Source organism: Grampus griseus (assembly GCF_964374135.1).
Source record: "Grampus griseus genome assembly, chromosome: 7".
NCBI classification, from domain to species: domain Eukaryota; kingdom Metazoa; phylum Chordata; class Mammalia; order Artiodactyla; family Delphinidae; genus Grampus; species Grampus griseus.
The window spans coordinates 73,115,966-73,133,534 of record NC_139001.1 but is presented as its reverse complement, the minus strand read 5'-3'; the positions used below and the strand labels follow the sequence as shown (position 1 = coordinate 73,133,534).

At 41.7% G+C, this 17,569-nt stretch overlaps 1 protein-coding gene and 1 long non-coding RNA gene across 4 annotated transcripts in view; both read right to left on the bottom strand.

The window, feature by feature from the left end:
• ACVR1 (activin A receptor type 1) overlaps nt 1-1,984 on the bottom strand; it is a 126,793-nt gene extending 124,809 nt beyond the window's left edge. For both annotated transcript variants that reach the window (XM_082658548.1, XM_082658547.1), the window contains exon 1: nt 1,941-1,984. The gene's annotated coding sequence lies outside the window, so the exon portion shown is untranslated. The remainder of the gene's footprint in view (nt 1-1,940) is intronic.
• Nucleotides 1,985-5,106: 3,122 nt separating this feature from the next.
• Nucleotides 5,107-17,569, bottom strand: part of LOC309824675 — a 100,985-nt gene continuing 88,522 nt past the window's right edge. For both annotated transcript variants that reach the window (XR_014296956.1, XR_014296957.1), the window contains 2 exons: nt 6,983-7,137; nt 5,107-5,345 (listed from right to left, as the gene is read on the bottom strand). This is a non-coding gene — a long non-coding RNA (uncharacterized lncRNA). The remainder of the gene's footprint in view (nt 5,346-6,982; nt 7,138-17,569) is intronic.

Genomic DNA, 17,569 nt, shown 5'->3' with positions numbered 1-17,569 from the left:
TGCATCCTTAGTATCCTTTTAAATTACTTAGAGGTAACAAGAAACTTATTCGGATTCAAATGATCACTCTCTTCCAAGGTACGAAAGTTGTAAAACTACTACCTATATCAAGTTTTATTTAAAACCACTCTCTCCATTTCAAGTAAAACTTACCCATACTTCTAGAAAAGGAGAGAATGAACCCATCCCAGCCCTTGATTTTTTTTTGCCATCTATGCAGAATTTATTGCAACATCATTCACCACCTTTGAGTATTTTCAGAAGGGGTGACGGTAGAAATGCGATTATCCAACACACAATGCAATCAGTCTAAGGCCTACACATCTCAGCCTCAAAAGACTTTTTTTTTAATCCCAGGACAGAAAACAAAAACAACTGAATCACAAGAAAGGAGACTTGGTCTTAGAAGCCAGGTGATCCAAGTCCTGACCAGGCCTAAGATAACCTCCCAACCCCTGTGTCCCCATCAGTGACATGGTGCAGATCCATAATTCATACTCAAGCACACTGTAAAACTGGGTGGTGAGGCCAGTGTCTGAGGTCAGCACAAGTCTAGTGTCTGCTGGCTGCCCGAGCCCGGGCCCCCTGCCAGCCACCCACCTCCAGAGACAAGTGCCAGGACATACTATAGTGTTTCCATTTAAGGCTCGCCACTTGGATCAGCCCAGCTCTTGAAATTTCTTACCACCACCTTTCCAGGAAGAATTTTTTGGGGGGAAAAGGGAGGTGGTGTCTATTTTTTGCCACCGCCTTTCCTTGGGCTGTCAGAGCAGTCTGCATCTGTGGGACAGGATTCTTTAAAACCACTGGGTTAAGTCCGTGTCTAAATGCCAGGGCCTCTTTTCAAAAATATACAAAGTACGTATGAGATCAGTCCCTTTTCTCATCATCATCGAACTCCCACCTCACACACTTCAAAAAAGAAAGAAAGCCCAATAAAATTTACAAACCCATTGTATTACTTTGCTACCTCTCTCCCAAAGCCACATTAAGCACAACTTTTTAACCAAGACTTTTCTTTTCCTACTAAGTGGAATGTTTTCTTCGCTAAGTAGCTTCTTCTACAGTTTCTCTCCCATGCAAGGAGCGTTCAAAACTCCCGGGGAAAAGAAGGGGAGTCTGGGGAGAGTGGGAGACTTATGTGGCACAAACTGGACAGAGCTGAGGCAGTCTAGAACCCGACGGAAGTTAGGGAGTCCGGCAGCCCCAGAGGCCCACATCTCTCCCCAGCGCACCCAAGGGTCTAGCCTCGCTGTTTTGGTGACCGTGTTGAAGGAAGGGTTTTAAACTTGGCAAAGTACCGTGCAACATCTGTAACCACATTTGCCTTCTGGGGATCGGAAGATGAATCCCACATTCCTGGCTTTCAAGCTTTTTGAAACTGCAGCTAGGAAGAACGGAGGGAGGGAGGGCGTTGAGCAGAGTTTATTGGCTGTCTTTCCAGCAGAAAATTCCTCTTGGAAGAGACGGATATTTTGAGGGTGGGGGTGATTCGCCCATCCCTTTACTCTCTACCAAGCTCAGCTAGGAAGGTGAGCCCCGTGGCCAGGCGGTCAGATCGATTTACAAGTCAGAGGCGCGCACCCTGAAGGAGTTCACTACATGCACACACGCGCGCACACACACACGCGCGCGCACACACACACACACACACACACACACACACACACACACACTGCAAACCAGAGACCACCGCACTCCGCGCCTCTGCCCTCTGCCACATCCCACCGGCAGTTCAGGCCCACAGCAAGACAGTTTTGTTCCGCGGCGGCTTCCCCCACCGAGAGTGAATCGGCTTGGGGGAGAAAGGAATGAAAGCGAGGGGGAGGCACCTCAGACGCCCACCCTCCCACCCCCAATTCCTGCCCCTTCTCCCGCTAGGCTCCCTCTTCCCTCGGTCCTCCCGGTTCCGGCAGACGCGGCCGACGACCTGCACTAACCTCTGGTCCCGCGGCGGCGGGGGGCCGAGCCGGGGGAGGCGGAGTGCGAGCCAGCCGGGCGCTGCAGGTCGGCGCGGCGCGGCGCGGGGCGGGGCGGTGCAGCCGGCGAGGGAGCCCGGAACTCCGCGGGGCCGAGGGCCGGCGGCCGGCCCAGAGCGGCAGCGGCGGCGGCTGCGGCGGGCGGCTGCGGCGAGCCGGTGCGGGGCGCCGGGGGCTTTCCAGCCCTGGGGCCGGCGCGGCTGGCCGAGGAGCAGCCTGGCAGCGGCGGCGGCAGCGGCAGCCACCCCGGGGAAAGAGCCGGAGGAGGGAGGGGAGGCGGGGTGAAGAGGAGGCGGAGAAGGAAGGGGAGGAGGGCGGGCGGAATAAACTTCCCGAGGCGCTGCGGCACGGGCTGGAAAGACGGCCGCGGGCGGGCCGGGTGGGGGCTGGCCCGGGGGGCGGCGGGGGCGGGGGGGGAGGACGGTCACTGGAGAGTAGAAAAGTTCCCCCAGCGCCGAGGGGGAGGCTGCGGCGGCGGCGGCGGCTGCAAAGAGCAGGAGCCGGAGCGGGAGGAGCGGGAGGAGGAGGAGAAGGAAGTGGCTGCGGAGCGCTCGGCCAATGAGTGTCTGGAGCTGTGATTAACCAGGCAGCAACACATCATTTCCTCCCGGCGCGGATCCAGGGAGCCGGGAGGGAGAGGGAAGGCGGCGGGGCGGGGCAGTCCCCGCGCCCCCTGCAGGCGCCTAGCCGGGGGCGAGCCCGCCGAGCCCCGCCGAGCCTGGCCGAGCCGCCCACGGCGCGCCTGGCGCTGTCTGGCCGGCAAGGAGGAGGCTGCGAGCGCGCCGCCCGCGGGGCTCCTCAGAGGCGGGGAGGCGGCGGGGCAGGCCCGAGCCAGGCTCCCGCGGCCAGGGTGGGAGGTGGAGAGGCTGCGCAGCGGGGTGAGTGCCCAGGTAGGCGCGGGCGGGGCCGTCTGGACAGCTCCCGGGGGCGCGCGGGGCGGGCGGGCCGGCGGGCCGGCGGGCTGCCTCCCGGGCCCGGGACTTCGGGCGGCGTGCGGCTGGAGTCCAGCTTGACAGACTTAGGCTGGATTCTCGGAGAGAAGCCTCGGGATTCTCATCCAGGCCATTTCTGACCTGTCTTCAGATCCCCTTCCACTTGGCTCATTTCCTCGTAAGGTCTGGGGTTATGCAAGAGCTTGCCATTTTTGCAGTCCGCCTCCTTAGTAATAAAAATATGCATTTGGGGCGGGGGGAGGGGGTTCTGCGGTAATCTGGCCCTGTCCTAGGCGCCATGAGAGCTTACAGTGGATAGGAAGGGACATTCCCCGCCACAGGGAGGCTGACAACCTCGGTCCTTAGATACACAAAACACACCAGTGTGCTAATATTATCCAGAGCATCAAAAAGGCATGTGAGGATCAAATTTTGCATGGTGCCTGCTGAGTGTAAGGAAAGCACCAAGCCATTTTCTCTGCCCTCTAGAAGTTTAGAATGCACAGTTCTATCACAAAGCCAAATAAAAGCGTGAAGCTAATAAATGGGAATACCATAAAGTATTTTTATCTCTACAGGTTCATTCATGCAGCAGGCATTTACAGGGTGACTGTCTGCAGTACTGCAAAAGGCTGCAAAGAAAATGGAAGATCTGGTCCCTGCAGGTCAGGAGTTTACAATCTAATTAGAAACACAAGGCAAATATACATGAAACCCCTAGAAAAGAATCCCCAGGTACTATACAAGCAAGAAGATGTAGAAGGCTGGGGGCATTTTTCCATAAGGGGAAGGGCTTTGTACCTGTATGACTGGTGGGAATCAGGAGAGGAAATTACAGGTCAGTCCAGCAAGAGTGCCTGTATGTATTCTGGCTCTGTAGAACAATGTGGCATGTACCTCAGTGTCACTTGGCTGAAGCATCAGCCCTGCCACTTACAAACTGTGTGACTTTGGGTCCATTTTGACCCTCTTTAAGAGGGAATATAGCCTGTCTCATGAAGTTTGTTGTGCGGTTCAAATGAGATTACACACATGTGGGAGCTTCTCAAGCTGCTGTGTGGAATATTCCTCAGTCGGGTCCATTTACAGCGTTCTCATGTTACTGACCTCTTCTTGGTAAGCTGCTTTGTAGTATCCTCTAGGCTGTAAGCTCCAGGAGGGCAGGAACCAAGTTTGGTTGTGTCCACCATGTATCATCATGCCTAGCAGAGTAGCACATGTGAGTACTCAATGAAGGTTTGCTGAGTAAGTCAATAAATGAACTAATGAATCCCGTTAAGCTTTTGACTGTTCCTTTTATCTCTAACTTCACAGTGGTCTTATTGTGTGGCTGGCTCAATGCAGAACCCTCTAACTCAATCCTCGTGTAAACTAAGTTGTATTCCAGGAGACTCTCTGGGAGGATTCTGGGTACTTCTTGCAGCCTTGTAACGTAGATAAATTGATAGTGTGTGTGTGTGTGTGTGTGTGTGTGTATAAAACAGGAGGATACACAAGGATACAGCCCTTCACACAAGGCCCACCAAGGATACAGCCCAAATACAGACCTTTGGCTTGGATACCTTAATCCAGGGTTTCTCAACCTTGGTGCTATAGACATCTTTGGTTGGATAATTATTGTGGGGTGCTGTCCTGTGCAGTGTAAGAGGTTTTGCAGCATCCTTGACCTCTATCCATTACATGTAAATAGGACTCCCTCCACAGTCATGACAACCAAAAATGTCTCCAGACATTGCCAAATGTCTAGGGAGGTGGGAGGAAGCAAAATCACTGCCCATTGAGAACCACGACTTACCCCAACATCTAACCCACTGATTTAACTCTGGTGGAAAATCACACTAGTAAAGTAACTTGGAGGAAATACATCTTCTGTTATTCTCAGATTCCCAGATCTCTTCCATCGTATGTTTCAAGGAGCAGGACTCTTGTTAATTAATTGCCGGCTGCATTGTGAATTGGCAACTCTTCTGTTTTCTGCATATCCTCCTCCTTTACACCCAGATCAACATGTTCATTTCTAAAAGTCAACAGCTTTCAAAAACTATTAGGAAACAGAGTCTTAAGCAACCTAAGAGTCCTGTACAATATTTTCCTATAAAATAGGGGAAATTTATTCCATAAAATTTTGCAGATTGTGATACAGAATATAAATTATAATTTTTAGAAATGATTTCATTTAAAATATCTAAGCAACTACAGTGAGTGATTTTCTCTCATCTTAAAGCCATTTCTTTTTGGCTCCCAGAGTGTTTTCCTTTCATAATCATATAAAGGAACATGGCTTATTAAAATCTATAAAGCAAAATTCAGCTTAGTTATATATATCAACTTTTACAAGCAAATTCTTTAGAAGAATATTGGTGGGATGTTTGAGAGCTGGTGTTGATGAGAATCATGATGGATTGATGTGCTGCAGTTCAATTTCTAGAGGTTTCTGGAAGAAAAATAAAGATTAGTGGTTGATTTGGGCATGTAGAACCAAAAAAAATCCCTGCTCCCAGCACGCAACAGTACCATGTTGACAATGCGAGCAGACGTTTTTGTTCAGCAAGACAATATCATCTGTCTTATTAAATAGTTATTTGAAGCATTGGTTTTATAGTTTTGTTCATATTTAGTTTTGGTTGTAAAGTTGTGTAATGGTTACAGGCATATGGAGATTAGTTTACATCTAGCTGAGGGGTCATTCACATTTAAGTTGAGCGTTGAAGGCTGGGTAGGCATCCAAACTGCTTAGAAAAAGCACACAGTTTGAGGGCTGGATGTGGTTTATGGTAAAGCAATTCTCCCATTTCTGTTTTGTTAGACTGGAACTAGGACACATACTCTTAGGGGATCTCCAAGTTCTCTGAAATTTGTTCTTTTGCTTCAGTTACAATATTTTTAAAAGGAATTAATACCATATTTTTTTTTTAAATGTTGAGCCTTCTTTTAATTTATTTATTTATTTTTTTAATTTTTGACTGTGTTGGGTCTTCGTTTCTGTGCGAGGGCTTTCTCTAGTTGTGGCAAGCGGGGGTCACTCTTCATCGCGGTGCGCGGGCCTCTCACTGTCGCGGCCTCTCCTGTTGCGGAGCACAGGCTCCAGACGCGCAGGCTCAGTAGTTGTGGCTCACGGGCCTAGTTGCTCCACGGCATGTGGGATCTTCCCAGACCAGGGCTCAAACCCGTGTCCCCTGCATTAGCAGGCAGATTCTCAACCACTGCGCCACCAGGGAAGCCCAATACCATATTAAAGTAATTAATATGATGCATATTCTGGATCATATAAATGTTTACCATGCAACCATGATTCCACTACCCTTTTTTTGCTATGTACCTATAAAGAACATGAAGTTTATTTAAATGAAATTTTATAAAAATTATTTAAGGCATCACTGAAGGTCCATGGAATTTTTTTCCTTTTGAAGGTGTCCATACATTACTCAAGTGTGAGAAATACTGACCAAGCTGCATCATAACTATTCCTGGCGAATGATGAATTAAAAGACGCTGAGATCTAGAATTTAGTCCTAATACTGAGGCCCATAAGAAACCAATATTATGTTCCAAAGATTGAAATGACTGGATCAGAACAGTAAGAGGTGGAAGGGAAATCATAACCTGAAAGGGTCACTAAAAATCCTATCAGGACTGGCACCCTTTTCCTCAAAAGGTAAACATTTAACCAGGTAGGACAGACACTTGTTTATCTTCCAGTTAAACTTTCCCAGGTGTGTGAATGACTCGTTAATTGTTCATTTCATACAAGACTTTATTGGACATCCACCGTATTCAAAGAACTGTGGGAGCTACAGCCACTTCCCACTTGGGAAAGTTCATCCAGTGATTCCTGGCACAGCGGGTTACACGCAAACCAGTGTGCGGCTATGAGCCAACCATGTGATAAAAGAGGCATTACAAAACCATTGCAGAAAGGAAAGATTATTCATTAAACAATGTTGAGGCACTTGGATAAAATCCTGTTATTGCATCTTCTCACACCATTCCTGAAAATATTTCCAGAAGGAATAAAGAGTTAAACATATTTTTTAAATTATAAATTAACTCAAAGCAAATATAGGTAGATACCTTTGGATGAGGAAAGGACTTTTTTTTTTTGGTTCCACCACAGGGCTTGCAGGATCCCAGACCAGGAATCGAATCCAGGCCCACAGCAGTGAAAATGCCAATTCTTAACCACTGGACTGCCAGGGAATTCCCAGAAAGGACTTTCTAAATAAAAGCTATGGAAGAAATAAAAAAGATTGGTTGGCTTGACTATGTAAATTTTTTTCCTTAAAATGTCTTAGGGAACAAGCAAACAGATAAAACGGGGTGGGGGGAGCCAAGGAGTGAAGCTCCTTACAACATATACTCAAAAGGGTTAAAATCTTTAATATATTAAAAAAAAACTTACCAATCAACAAAATGGACCTTTTAATAGAAAGTTGGGTAGACGTCATAACAGACAAGGAAAAATAAATTTTACATATGAACATTAGGAAAAAGTTTACTCTAAAAATTAAAAGGGTAGTGCAAACAAAACTGAGATAAAATGTTTTACACAATCTGCCAGCAAGTGAGCATCTTATCTGTTGGTAAGATTGACTTTTAAAGGACATTCAGTTGCTGTGGAGAGTGTAAACTGGAAAGCAGTTTCTTGAAGATAATTAAATGATATGTATCAAATACCTTAAAAATATTTATAACCTGATACTTTAATCCCATTTCAGGAATTTATTCTATGAAAATAATAATCACACAAAGATTTATATAAAAGAATGACCATCATCTAATAATTTTGGAAATGCCAACAATAAAGCATAAGTTGAAAAAATAGGATACCAAGATAATATTCCAATTCCATGACCCTTATAAACACACGAATCCCTCACACTCACATATACACAAAGATGAAAGACTAGAAGGAAATTATTTCAGATGTGTGGTAATTATCTTTGAATCATGGATAGGGTTAACGTATTTTCTTCTTTACACATGTCTGTGTGTTGTAAATTTTCTATATTACTTTCATAAGCAGAATAATCATTATAAAAATAGAAATGCATATATTTTTAAAGGGTCTGACGATCATGGAACAAACCTAACTGGTGAGGAATGTATATGGACTTATATGTGTGAAGCGGGAGTTAGGAATTAGAGAATAGAATTCAAATTAGGCATTTTTGTGCTCTGCTGGTAGGTCCATATCTTTCAGAAGAAAATTTCCCAGAGGCCTCAGAGCCTTGTCTCATTCTTTGCCTGCATCTCGGTCTCTTTGTGACTCATTTCCTTGCAACCTTGAGGGCTAGATGCCCATCAGCCCTGTCCTCGGTCTTGCACACATTCTGAAGCTGCTTGAGTCTCTAATTCGCTTAACTATGGTTAATTTTGCTACATTGTAGAGATGTGGATTTTTAAAAGCTACTCCCTGTTGGTGAATGCCCTCAGGACAACCAAATTAATTCCTTCCTCAAATTAAACAAATATATTTTGAATATAACTGTGTAGTTCTTGGTAGAATCCAGCCTTACAGTGGCTTTTTGTTTTTAAGGAACATTCCTTTGCCTGACTGGTCCCTCTGAACACTGGCATCATGAAGACATTTTCATGGATAAGAAATCAAATTAATTTTCCAAGTCCTAGTGTAGCCCTACTCTACCAATATCTAAAATCCAAAGGCTTCCTCTTTATTAACCTACTTTTGTTTAATGAAACTCCAGAGATCAGCTGCTAAGTAAGGTTAATTACATATAGCGGAGGACTAGCTATGTGACCTTAGGCAGGTAACTTCAGATTGCAGAGCCTAGCTTCAGCCTAGCTTCTCCTCAGGTGGAAAGTGAGGGGTGAATTGCATTTCAGAGGTCTCTTAGTTTCAAAATTCCACGACTCAAGTTAGAATTACTAAGAAGCTTATTATCTGCAATTGTTGATGCTGTGTTTGACATTTTGGGGGACGAAGAGCTTAAGATTCTCTAGGAACTAACAGAAGGCCAGTGGGACTGGAGTGAAAGGAGCATATGGTGAAGTGACCAGAGAAGACTGCGGTGGCCCAGCCCATTCATGCAGGTCTCACAAGAACAGAGCCAGGGAAGTGATTAAAGGGGTTTAAGCAAAGGAGTGAGTGACAATTTGCTCGATGTCATTTATCATTACACCCAAGACATCTGTACTCCTTTGTTAACAAGATTTTTCCCCTAATAATTATTTTGTTTAGGGCTTCCCTGGTGGCGCAGTGGTTGAGAGTCCGCCTGCCGATGCAGGGGACACGGATTCGTGCCCCGGTCCGGAAAGATCCCACATGCCGCGGAGCGGCTGGGCCCGTGAGCCATGGCCGCTGAGCCTGCGCGTCCGGAGCCTGTGCTCCGCAACGGGAGAGGCCACAACAGTGAGAGGCCCGCGGTACCAAAAAAAAAAAAAAAAAAAAAAAAATTATTTTGTTTTAAAAAAAAAAGATACAAATTATGCAAATACAAAAGGATATATTGTATAACAAAAAGTAAATTCCAGAATCACCATTTTCCCAGCCACCCACCCTCTTAATGCTTCCTTACAGAAACGTTGTAGACGTATGAAACTATACATGTGCACTCTTCTGTCCTTTGCTTCCTTTATCACCATATCAATAATACTAGGCCCTATTGTTAAATAGCCTTTGCTATCACAACGAAGTAATTACAAGTTTTACTACTATTATTGTTCCCCCCTTCAAGTAAGCATAGATTCACAGAAGTCTAAGACTGGAAGGGACCAAAATCTCATCTAGTCCCAGCTCTGTCTTTTACAAGGAAAAAGTTTATTGCTGAAAAGTCATGTGATTCCTCAAGGTCTCACAGCTCCTTAAGGTAAGGCTGGATTCGGAACTCTCGGCTGTCCTAATCACCTTTAGGTCCCTTTATACTTTCTGATTAGAAAGTTACACATGTTGTAATTAAAAATGCTTTTTAAATGATATGCATGGTATGATCTGATTTTTAATTTTTAAACAGATATGTGTGATGCACAGAAATGAGTTTGGAAGATATGGAATAAGATGCTGTCAGTGGTAATCTTGGCAATGTGGGTGATCTTTATACTTTTTTGGTTTTTATAGCAAGTTTATTGAGGTTAAAGTCACATACCGTATAATTGACCCATTTGAGTGTACAATTCAATGGTTTTTAGTATATTCACGGAGTTTTACAGCCATCACTACAATCAATTTTAAAACATTTTCATTACCTCCAAAAGATACCCTGTACACATTAGCTCACCATATTTACGCTTTTTATTCTTATGTTGTATTTCCTAAAAATTTTAAAGTAATTGGTACTGTTATAATAAAAACAAACAAATCTATTAGAAAGAAAATTAAAATAATGCAATATTCACTATGAAAATATACAGCGGAAATAGAGAAAAGTATTTCAAAGGAGATAAAATCACTTAATTTTACTATTTCTGATATAAATAGATATAAATTTGGGGAAATTTTCTCTTGGTCTTTTCTGTGCATATTTATATATTACAAGGAAATAAGCATAGTTTTCTCCTACTTGTCTTAGTTATATCATTAGCATTTTCCCAAGTCATTAGATATTCTCTGAGTATGATTTTTTTGCCTGATTTAAGCCTATGGATAGACCACAACCTTTTACAGCTTCTCATTATTTCCTTAGGATAGGTTCCTCAAAGTAGAAACCTAGATCATATTTCCAATTGCTAAGTAATTTGAACTGCTTCCAGTGGCTTGTCCATCTCACCATACCCTTTGCTGTCTTTGTCACCACACCCTCTATTATCCTTGCCAATTTGGAAATTTAAAAACTTCTATGTTTTAATTTGCATCCTCTTGATTGCTAATGAGGTTGTACCTTGCTCATAAATATATCAACTGTTTGTATTTTTCTAATTTTCTTTTCAGTTAATGCCCTTTACCTATTATTCCATTGGAATGTTAGTGTTATTTTTATTGATAAGAGTATAAAGAGCTTTCTATTTTTCTCTCCTGCTGAGCATCGACCAGGTAGAAATTCCAATCTATCAACAACTTTTAAAGATTGACTTGGTTTCCACTTATTATTTCTCACATTTTTGCAATGGGACTGGCTGCCTTTCTTTACGGGGACTCTTTCCTATTTTACTTAAGAAATTGCTAACTTCTTTGAAGTTCCTTGCAGTTTGATAAAACAGTTCAACAATTTCATTCTAAAGCTCCCAAAATCATACTGTATTTACTACCAATAATATAAAAAACTGTTTTAATAAGCTTTGATTTTCCTAAGTTGTCAGGTAACTTGTGTTCAGCCCACCCCTGTAAAAGGTAACATCAACACTGGGCCACATATACTAGGATATATAAAATGCACTCAAGTCGCACTCCATTTTTCTTTTTGACAAACATGAGTTTTAAAGCCAATGAACAGTCTGAATTTGTGTGTGTGTGATATTAACTTTCTTTTACTGTAGTAGAGTTGATTCACAATGTTGTGTTCATTAACAGCCTGAAGATTAACTCTGACTCAGTTCCTCCCAGTGCTTCACCACAGAATACAAAAGGTTCCCAAATCCTCCAGTTTCTAACACAGAGATCCAGTGTGGAATGAAGAAAGCAAACGTATCATTCTTTAGCAGCTAAAGATGTTATACTGATCACAGCTAAGAAACTGGAGTTTCAACATGTGGGATGTGAAAACATTTGAATCTCTTCAGGACCTTGGAAGGGAAAAGAAATACACAAACAGCAAGGAAAAAGTATGGATGACAGCGGTTATTCCTGGATAGAAAATGGCCACGTAACCCATTTGGTGAAGAGAGAGGAAAAAGGCAATTTATTGATCTGAGTGAACACACAGCAAAGGTCATTCCATGCAACCTCTCAAAGAGCTGAGATGAGCTTTCAATTTAGAAAAGCTTACTCTACTGCTGCTAAAGGTCGGGGTTCCCTGTTGACAAATCAAGCAAAGATTTGTTGACAAATCAAACGTTCATCAGAAGTTCTTCTATGTGAATTGTCTGCTTCTACTTGATTTTCAGTTAATTGTGTAATAGGTGTCAGTGAAACGTAATAATCAGAACACAGCCTTAATTAGATACTATTTGATTTTGAAAATCAAAACAAAAATTGCTTTATATTTTTACAGTGATCATTGTTCAGACTTTGAAATAGAATGATGGGGTTTTCTATTTTGAAAAGAATTTAGAAAAATTTAGTACAACTCCACTTTTCTTGTTCTTTTTCCTGTTTTTTTTTTGAGGATTTCATGATGTTATGGTTACTTTTTAATGAAAACTTTCAAACATAAACATAAAAGAAAAAAATAGAATAATGAGCCCCATATACCTATCACCAGGTCGAACAATGATCAAGATTAGGCCGACTTGATTCATCTATTTCCCATGCCCTCTTTCACACCCCTTTTTTTGGGGGGGGGGGATGGGGTCTTATTTAGAAGTAAACTTCAGCCGTCATGTCATTCCATTCCTACAGATTTCAGCAAGCATCTCTAAAACATATGGACATTTTCTTACCCAACCGTAATGCCACTAACATACCTAACAAAATTAATGATTACTTGGTACATCCCCAGTTCAGATTCTAATTGCCTAGATTTTCTCAGAAAGGTCTTTCATCAGATCAGGACCCAGACAATACCTGCTTGTATCATGTAGTTGTTTGGCCTTTTATTCAGTCTCTTTTAATTTTGAGAATATTTAGTCCTCCCTCCCTACCCCAACCCCACCCATTTTTGTTCTTGGTGGTGGTGGCGGTGGTGATGCTGATGCCATTGATCTGTTGAGGAGACCAGGTCAATGGGCTCCACCTCCATTTTAACTTTTTAACTGTAGAGGAAATAGAGGCTTAAAGAACTTGAGTGAATTCCCCCTGAAGAGGTAGTTAATCAATATACAGTAGATTCAGAGCTCCTAACCCCATTCTACCATGCCCTTTCCCATATATCATGTTGTCACGCTGTTTTACAGTATCTATGATTTCAGTGTTCTAGTGGTTCAGAAAATATTAGAAACATTCAAACTTTATTTCTTCTATGTTTATTCACATTTAAAATTCCTACTATTTTCTAAAAGTTAGTCAGGATTTAGAATTTGCAGCTCGCATTTCCCCAATGCCTGGCCCGTTGAAGTTGCTCTATAAATGTTACTTTCTGAAAATATACCAAAACTAATTGAAAGACTTAAGTTATCAAAAATCAAAATAAAATAAAAACTCATAGCAGATTAATAAAAAGTATTAGTGCTTTGAATTTGAAGCAAAACTAGTCAAACAAAAATGCACCAAAAATTAAGATCAGGCATTAAAAACTCAGAAAACCTCAAAAACAAATTGATTTACAAAAACCTATTTTAGTTAAGCAGGGCTTGTAATTTTCTACTGGTGATACAATTAGTACATGAGATAAAATGTGATCATTAGTAGTTCATATGTTCCCAGGAAGCACGAAGGTAGAGAGAACACAAGGGAAATGAGGGCCAAAAACATATCTTCCCTCATCCCTTTCTTGCAGTCTCCAGAGAAGATGGAGTGAAGAAACCAAAACTTAAATCCATTTTAATGGCTCCAGCTTTGTCCTTTTTAATAAGTCAACCAACAAATCATTTTTTAAAAACTAGTTTTAGCTAATAAAGACTTTTATTTGCATATGCTGTATGCAATCTTCCTGAGTTCAAGAACTCTGATTAGGAATTGTTACTTTCAAACACCACAGCTTCCTCACATAAAAACAAAAAATTCTTGGCCACATTTTCCCCTCAGTCCTTATAAGGCTGTTAAACCAGGGGTCACCTACCACTCACTGGAGTTTGTTTATTTCAGTCCTTAAATATATCTGAAGCAATTTAAAAATATGTGTTACAGTGGAATAGATTCTGCATGGCTGCTGCTGAATCTGTTTTTCTTTCTTTCATTTTTTTTTTTTTTTTGAGAAGGAAGGAGCAAAAACACATTGTTTTGAAAAACATGTTTTTAAAATAATTTTATACATTGCAGATTTTGTAAATGATCATGTTAATTGTTCGGAAGGGGTTCCCAACCTTGTTAATGTCCCCTTCGCATTAGGCTTTTGTTCCCCAGCATTGAATATGTCATTTTCTCCCACAGACTGCATTTCTAGGGGTATAATTGCTGTCTCCATGTAAAAGACAACTCATGTGCATAAATTTCCACTCACTGAAACAAGACTGCCTCCCCTAATTTTAATGCAGATGTGATCCAGGGGGTAGAGTTACACTTACTTCCCCAAGCAAAATGAAACAGATTACACATTAAATATTGTCTTTGGAACCAGGTGCATAGAAACAACCAATTACCTAGACAGCTCATCAAGTCCTGATATGTTTACCACATTGTTTTTTGTTTTCTCTTTAAACATTTGGCAAATTATTCTGAGGCTTTCATTTCTTTATAATGAACAGAATATGCTTATTAATAAAGGCCGCTTTTGTGTGATTCACTAACAGTTGACTCACAAAAGCCTTGAAAGCCACGTTTGAAAGTTTCTGAACTGAACTTGAGTTCCTGTGAAGACAAAGCCTTATTACTAAGAAGAGGAGCAGTTCTGGCTCTTCTGCTTCTGGTTCTTCTTCTTTGCTACATAATTGATATCTAAAAATAATTTAAAGGAAGACAAGGGATGTGAATTTATGAAGAAGAGAGATGGAGGAAGGTGCTTCTGCTTGTCCTTTAGATTTTTTTTTTTATTGTTCATACTTAAAGGTTACAGTATCCATATTAATTTACCAGGTTTTGGTCACTGCTCATTCTACCATCTTGAATTTTTATGCATATCATTACTTCTCTAAGGTTTTTAATTAATTGAAAATGCTGATGAATTCAGGAGGTCTTTCAAGGCTGGTTTCTATTATTCCAAGAGACTTTACCACTTCCTGAAGAGGGGCTGTTTTAGATTTCCACAGCCATTAACCTCCCAAAGAAATGTGAAGAAGAAATAGAGTGGCATGGCAGCAAAGACGGAATTGGTCCACTAGGAAGGCTGGAGTCAGGGGGCTTTGTGGTGGGCGTGCCTGACAGTGGACTGAGGGGAGGGATGGTTGGGGATATAGGGAGAAAGAAGATGTTACTGGAAACTCCCGGAAAGGCTTAGTGGTAAGTTGGGTGGTCCACCAGGACTAACTTGCTGAGAGTCACTCCTTAAACCGTGTAACCTCTGAGCTTCCTTTGGAAGTTAGGGGGAGCTCTAAGCACAGTAGGTGAAAACGTGCAACAGGAAAAATTCTGTATATGTGTGTATGTGACCAGGGAGCAGAAACCAAGTGTAAGCCTTATGTTTTTCTTTTTACTGAAATAATTTGAGACATTTTACAGAAGATGAAACTTACATAATGTGGGAGTAGAAAAAGAACGTGAAATTATCAAGAATACTATTATTTACCCTCATGCATTATGGTCAAATTGGAAGTTGGTACAAGGTCTGTGAAGGGCAATTTGACATTGTATTGCAAAATTACAAATGCCCACACCCTTTGACCCTGCAATTCCATTCTAGGACTATTTCCTGCACATATCCTCACCCAACTGTGAAGTGATGTATGTGCAAGGTTTTCGTTGCAGTGCTATATGTAAAAATGCAAGGTTGAAAACCACCTAAATATCTATCAATAGGATAGTGAGTCCCTAAATTATGATACATACTTATAATAAGCCACTATGAAGCTTTAAAAATAATAAGGAAATTCTTGATGTATTGCTATGAACTGAGCTCCTCAATATAGTGATAACTGGGGTGGGGGGGAGCAAATTTCAGGAAATTGGATCATATACTACCATTTGAGTTTAAAAAGGAGAGATATACATCTATATTGGCTAGTATAATTGGACAAAAATTCTTGGAGATGGCAGGATGGGGGAGGATGGAAACAATAGAAAGACAGGGACAGGATAAGATGTTTCACTACTTTGAAAAGGAAAAAGTTCAGAGTTTAGAAGAAAAAACTGCTAGGTCTGGAGGGAGGCAGTCCTGGTTCTGATTACTGGTTCTAGCACTTTCTGACTCTATAACCTCAGTTTCCTCATCTGTGAAATGGAGAAGATAATACCACCTGCCTCATGAGGGAGTTGAGGATATTAAATGAGGGACACATATAACCCGCAGTGCAGGAGGTACAGCGCCTGGGATATGTTCATGAAGTGCAGGTGGTCACCATTACTCTTCTCAGTAATATTACCACCAGCTTTCTCACTAATAACTGGATATTTGGAGAAGAGGGTGGAAAATGGGTTATGGGAGTAATTTACTAAAACAGAGCATTTTCAGCTCCAAAGGAGTTTGCTGAAGGCATCAATATCATCAAAAGCATTTACAGATCACCTCTCTGATACCTGGCATGCTTCTCTGCAGAATTAACAAATAAGGACCCTTTCCTGAGTTTCATATCATGCACCTCTCTTTCCAAGTTCTGATGGAAAATGGAAAAAGACACTGATTGGTCTGGCTTGGGGCAAACAACAACATGTCTCAACTATGGAACTTTCTGTATTATTTCTGATTTTTTTTAAAGTGGGGCGAGAGAGGCTATTTTCTGTACTATCTACACAACTGTAGGCAGCAGGCTGGCTGGCTTTGCCCTGGGCAGGCAGTGAAGGAAGATGGTGTTCCTTGCAGAAATATAGAAGGTGTGGCTTAAAGGCTCAACTGACCTGTGAACTTAAGAAAGCAGAGAATGAGGTTGTCAAGCAAGTGGACACAACCTTGAATTTATGTGCCCCCAATCTCCAAGAGTCCAAAGATGGACTCCAAGTGGTCTTGAAAACGGAGAAATTATATGCAGAAGTGTGTTTGTATATGGTAATACGCATGTTCAGGGGAAAGCCATAACTTTACTCAGATTCTCAAAGAGGGCTGATCTCAAAAGGATTAGAAGCCCCTGCTAGACTGATGATGATAGTGCGATTCATCCAACATTGGGAACCTGAGGCCCACACAATAAAGGTTTTCCTAAAATAAACGTAAAGGATAAAAGAACGACTGCTCTTCTATAGTTGCTTCCTAAGCCGCTAAGCTTGTACTTTTGTTTTTGTTTTGCCATATTCACTTTTATTATTATTTGCTGAATATTCTTCTTTAAATTTGTTCACTTTGAAAACTTAAATGCCTAGTTTAGCCTCATCCTATGCAAAAATATCTGTGAAATCATGGGTATATCGTGCCATGTGCAGTTTTTTTCCTAGTGTATGTCAGAAGAAATTTATTACTTTTAAAATTTAATGATGTTTGTATCATTTCCAAAATCATTTATTGCATGCACAGAGGTGGGCTTACAGCACTTTAGAAAACCCTGTCTCTAAGTATTCTAAAATTCACATCACGCATTCAATTTTATAGGGGAGGAACCTGAGGCATGAGGCAATTAACGCAAATTAGAGATTCTAAGCAAATGGGGGAAAACTTTAAGTCAGGTACTGGGCAATGCTGTATCTGCTAATGACTCGGCCATGCTGTCTATCTCATTGCTATGCAGACAGTTTAAAGAGATTTTTAAATGCTCTCACATTTCTCCACTACCACATAAAGAGAATCGACTAGAGGAAAACCTTGATCAATTTAATACTCTGGTAATGATCCCAGTAACTGAGGAGGGGGAGGGAGGAGCCAGTGAGTTTCTTTCTACTCAAATTCCATCTCATTTTTATTTTCTCTTAATGTTTTTTGAATCCCAAGT